The sequence below is a fragment of the Dermacentor albipictus genome, chromosome 3 (assembly GCF_038994185.2).
Source record: "Dermacentor albipictus isolate Rhodes 1998 colony chromosome 3, USDA_Dalb.pri_finalv2, whole genome shotgun sequence".
NCBI lineage: Eukaryota > Metazoa > Arthropoda > Arachnida > Ixodida > Ixodidae > Dermacentor > Dermacentor albipictus.
Genome location: NC_091823.1, coordinates 126,251,361 through 126,257,509, shown reverse-complemented (window position 1 = coordinate 126,257,509; position 6,149 = coordinate 126,251,361).

Here is a 6,149-nt window from a genome sequence, read left to right as displayed (position 1 = left end):
AATATGCTGAGTGGTGCATTAAATATCTGGGACAGATTTTTCGTAAGTCACTAGCAACTACTAATCTACCACACGACTGGAAAAAGGCTAAAATAATGCCGGTCCACAAGAAAGGAGACAAAAATAATGTTGCTATTTTCAGGCCCATATCTGCCACAAGCACTTCATGCAAAATACTGAGACGACGACGAAGTGCCTTCTTCTTAGAACGCTTCTATCTGTGTTCTCTGGTTTCTGACGAATTCTTTGGAATTTCCTGGTGCCTCGGCTCCCGGTTTCGTGGCCATGGACGCGGAGCCTTCCAGAGGCCCTCCTGGCCAGAGGTCATCAAGGCCGTCCCTCACGAGGAAGAGAGGAAGCGTGCTCAGTGACACCGAGGACACTGAGTTATACTCGATGTCGAATGAAGACTCATCGGATGATAGTTTCATCACTGTCCGCAGAAAGAGGGCCAAAAGGAGGACTGTCAACGCGAACCCATCAACGCAAGCGAGCACGGCGACTCTGAAGCCAAGGCCTGAACGCTGGCCTCACGCCATCGTGTTCGTACCCGAAGAGCCCTCAAACAACCTCCGACTGCTAAACAGGCAAGAACTATCTGTTTTCTTGGAAGGGGTCGTGCCGAATGAAATTAAGGACATTCGGATAAATAAACGCAAAAATGTCCTCGCAATCGATGTTACCAACGGGAGTGCGCTCGAAAAACTGAAGCAAATCTCGGTGCTAGGGCGCATCAAAGTGCGTTCATATATCCCGATGGATGACGCATCCACAGCAGGTGTCATTTATGACATCGATGTCGCCATTCCCAACGCGGACTTGCCTATCCTCGTCAAACCAGCCAGTGAGGGTGTTGTCATCACGCGTGTGAGCCGCCTTGGAACATCGCGCTGCGTCAAACTGATCTTCAAAGGAGATTGCTTACCAACACACGTCAAAGTCGGTCACTTCCGACACCCTGTTCGGCCCTTCGTACAAAGGCCTCTTCAATGCCATCAGTGCTTTAGGCTAGGACATGTCAAGGGTGTCTGCCCAAACTCCATACTGTGTCCCCGTTGTGCTGAACCTCACGCGGAGGAGACGTGCCGGGCTACTGTCCTAAAGTGTGGCAACTGTAATGGTTCCCATGCTGCCTCGTCTAGGGACTGCCCTCGCATCAAGACAGAGGTCGCTGTTCTCAAGCAAATGGTTCGGGACAATTCGACACACAGGGAGGCTGCTGCAACGATCCGTCGTCGGCGTCGGCGTCACCGAACCTCCTCAAAAAAGGCAGAGCCGCGAAAGGAGAGGGCCGCTTCCATTGTAGCACCCACATTCTCCAATCAGGCCAAAAAGGGGCTGAACAGCACAAGGAAGTCACCTGAAAGGAATTTGTCTCAAGAAGAATGGCCTGCGCTTCCGAGCCAGCAATCTCCCACAGAACTACAGATTGTCAAGCCCGCTCGGGAGCCTACTCCTGCCGCTGATGCCACGCCCAAAGCAGATCAAGTCCTTTCAATGCTGCGTCCCCTCATAGATGCCATTCGAGTGATTCCGTCGAACCTTGGAACTACGTCTGCTCAAAATGCACTGAAAGTACTGGACGCCTTAAGCCCAGTGCTTGAGTCCCTCGAATAGAGACATGGCCAGCCATCGCCCATCGTTTCGAGAGGAAGTCAAGGCAGCGTCAATCATACAGTGGAACGCAAGAGGACTAAAATCACGCCTTTCGGACTTTCGTCAGTATATATATACTAATTTGTTCCCAATCATTGTCATATGTGAGCCTAATGTGTCAAAACCAGTCAGATTATCGGGATACGAAGCTGTTATGTCCGCAACAACTAATGCATGCAGCAAAGTCATCGTTTTTATTCGTCGAGAACTGACCTATGTTCGCCAGCCGATTCCGCCTCATGATAAAAATCAATACGTTTGCCTCACCATTAAAAAGGGCAAACTCACGTTTACACTTGTAGGCGTTTATATATCGCCTTCAAGTATCTTTGATCCCAAACGATTAACGAACATCTTGTCTGTGTGCCCTGCCCCATATATCATCATCGGAGATTTTAATGCGCACCATATAGCATGGGGAAGCGCAAAAACAAATGCAAGAGGGCAAAGACTTGCAAACTTCGCCTGTAACCACGGCCTTTCACTTCTGAATGACGGCAGCCCAACGTTTATACGAGGCGTGAATTATAGCAGCTGTCTTGACCTAGCTTTCGTCTCCAGCACTTTCACAAGATATGTTAAATGGTTTTCGGATATCGAGACACACGGGAGTGATCATATTCCCACATACCTTGTCATCAAAGGAATGTCCAGTCCCACCCCACGGAACACCATTCGATTAATTGATTGGACCACTTTTACTTCCACCATGGAGGATGCTTGTCGAGAGGGCTTGTCCTCTGGATGAGAGGAAGCAATCAAGTCTGCAATGCTACACGCCACGCGCACGGTCATGGTTTCGTCGAAGCACACGGAATTGGATATAGAGTTGGAGCGACTTCGTGCGCTCCGTCGTCGTGCGGAGCGGCGTTACCGGCGTACAAAGTCCATCGAAGACCTTAGGACAGCCAGACGACTACAAAAGAAACTTCAACGTCGCATGGATAGATTGGCATCTCGACGTTGGGCAAGATTTTGCCAGTCACTAGACCCCCGAAAGCCACTTTCCCACATCTGGAGAACCATACGTGGTCTACGTTCCTTCCCTGAACAACGCTTCCCATTCAAGGCGCTGGCGCTCTTCCAGGGGCGGCTAGAGGCTGATGTTGCAGAAGACTTTTGTGCAAGGATCGCTGGCCAAGCAACCGGTCCAGGCTTTCCAGCCCCCAGTCGCATCCCTGCTTCACGTGACGGCCGCATGGACCTTCCATTCATAATGGAGGAACTAGAAGCGGCTCTTGCTCTATGCAGGCGTTCTTCATCCGTGGGACCAGATGGAATATCCTACCGCGCCTTGAACAACCTGAGTGATGGCGCACGGAGAGAACTGTTACATCTCTACAACTTATCTTGGCAGGATGGCATGGTTCCCGAAGAATGGAAGATAAGCCGCTTGGTCCCTCTCCTGAAGCAAGGCAAGTCCCCACTTGAAACCACCTCATACCGCCCAATAGCGCTGGCCAGCTGTGTGGGAAAGATAATGGAAAAGATGATCCTTGCCCGCTTGGAGTGGTACCTGGAGCACTACAACATGTTACCGAATTGCATGGCTGGTTTTCGTCGAGATCGCTCTTCCATAGACAGTGTTGTTGATCTCGCTACGTACGTCCAGCTTCAAAAGTCACGCAAAAGATTATCTGCAGCTCTGTTCTTGGATGTCAAGGGGGCATACGATAACGTATCTCACGAGGCTATCCTCGATGCTCTGGAGATGGTTGGCCTAGGTGGTCGAGTTTTCAAATGGATCTCTCATTACCTTTTTATGAGATCGTTCTTTGTCTGTACCGGTGATGGTAAAACCGCACTACACTACACGTACCGAGGTGTACCTCAAGGCGGTGTACTAAGCCCTACCCTATTCAACCTCACACTCATTGGTCTCGTTGATCATCTGCCAGCAGCGATCAAGATATCAATGTACGCCGACGACATATGTATATGGACCTCAGGTGTGACACGTCCTCAGATACGTGCAAGACTTCAAAAAGCTGCTACTTTAACAGCTCTATACCTCCGCAACCAAGGTCTTGAAATCTCGTCAGACAAATGTGCACTGATGGCGTTCACTCGCAAACCAATGACACCCTACGCCATATCAATAAATGGCCAGATAATTTCTTATGAGAAGACTCACAAATTTCTTGGCATAATCATTGATAGAGATCTCTCATGGAGCCCGCACGTTACCTACTTGAAAAAGCGTCTTACAGCAATCTCCCAACTTTTCAAGTTTCTGGGAGGAAAGACTTGGGGAATGTCAGTGCATGCAATGTTGGAATTGTACAGGGCTCTTTTTCTGGGTTTCTTGAGATACAGTTTGCCCGTACTGACCAACACCTGCCAGACAAATCTTCGTGCTCTACAGGCTATTCAAGCTCGGGCTCTCAGGGTTTGTCTTGGTTTGCCAAAATGCACATCGACAGCAGCGACTATTGCGATTGCTCAGGACCAACCTATACAAACACACATTGCGGTAGAAGTGTTGCGAGTGCACATTAGGCACGTTGCCCGTGCCTGTTCCCACCATCTGGCAACACTACCATTAGAAAGGCCGCAGGCAGCTTTTTGTACTACGATTTCGGAGTATTACACCTGCCTCCCATCAGGCTACACCCCCGCAACTAAGCCATCGATTCCTCCATGGTGTTTGGCTCGACCCGCAGTGCACCTCACCGTACCAGGAATCAGGAAAAAATCTGAGCTGTCATCACCAGCTCTTAAACAACTATCTCTGCTTCTTTTGCACGAGAGGTACGCCGAACACGTACATATTTATACTGATGGATCGGCAACTCTCCAGTGTTCCTCTGGGGCCGTGGTCTTCCCAGCGAAAGCCACCACCATCAGTTTCAAGACATGTCACCCAACGACACCGATGGCCGCGGAACTTGCAGCCCTTCGCGCTGCACTTCGTCTCGTCAACCAAGAACAACCTCGAAGGTGGTCAATATTCAGTGACTCCAAGGCTGCACAGCAATCTTTGCTGTCAGCCCTGCGGCGTGGACCACACGAACAACTGGTATTTGAGATTAGAGAACTCATACATACCTTAACTGAGAAAGGACACCACGTGACATTTCAGTGGCTCCCAAGTCACTGCGGAGTCATAGGGAACGAACACGCTGATAACGCTGCTCGGTCGGCTCTTCAAGGCGACGAAGAGGAGCCGATACCGTTATCAAGGACAGATGCCGCTCGAAAACTTCGAATGATCAGCCGTCACATCACGTTATCCTTGTGGAACGCTGGAAGTTTTCACAACTACCGACTCCAACATCTTGACTCCTCCCTACGCCTTTGTATTCCAGCTGGGCTCTGTCGTCGCGAAGCTACCCTGCTTTGTCGACTATGGCTAGAGGTGGCTTTCACCAAGTCTTTCGCTTACCGAATTGGATGGGCCGACAACGCCTCGTGTGAGGACTGTGGTAACGAGGAGACTTTTCAACACCTTCTTTGTGACTGTCCTCAATATACTTTACAGAGACAATCACTTGCAACCGCGATAGCGCGCTTTGACCAAAGACCTCTCACAGAGGAACTCATTTTAAGATACCGCCATCATAAGCCATCGCAGCAGAGGGCGACGAGGGCACTGTTGCGGTTCTTGAGGGCGACAGAACTGGACAGGCGACTGTAGCCTGAACAGATGTTGATAGTGCTACAGGTGTCAGTGTGCTGTGCGATGACAGTGTTCGGTGACAGTGACCGATTGTGATTGTGTGTCTATGCTCCTTCCTTTCCTTATCTCTACTTTGTTTCCACTTTACCTCCCCCTCCCCTCTCTCCCCAGCGTAGGGTAGCCAACCGGATTTTTTTTTCTCTGGTTAACCTCCCTGCCTTTCCCCTTTCCTCTCTCTCTCTCTCTCTCTCTCTCATGCAAAATACTAGAACACATCATTCTAAAACACATGACAGTGTTTCTAGAACGCGAAAATATCATATCGCCTCACCAGCACGGTTTTCGATCTGGCTTATCAACCATCACTCAACTAATAGAGGTAGTTCATGACCTTGCTCTTAGTAATAATAATCCTTCTCAAATTGACATGATTTTACTTGACTTAAAGCTTTTGGTTGCGTGAGTCACACTAAGATAATTGCAAAAGTGGAGCAAGCCATCGGGAAGGGACGAGTTTGTGCTTGGATAACAGCTTTTCTAACACACCGCTCACAATTTATGTTTGACCATATGCCATCTGATGTCGTTCCTGTCACATCTGGAGTACCACAAGGCTCGGTCCTCGGGCCGCTATTATTTCTGATCTTTATTAACGATATAACCAATAATAGAGCGGGAAAAATCAAACTCTTCGCGGATGATTGCGTGATATATAAAGAAATTAACAGCCATAACGACCATCTTGATATTTCTGATTCCCTTAGTACGCTAGCCGTGTGGTGCTCCCAGTGGCAAATGTCTATTAACGTCAATAAATCAGTGGCAATGACAATAAGAAGAAAAAAGCATCCCTCTCATATCACCTATATCGTTA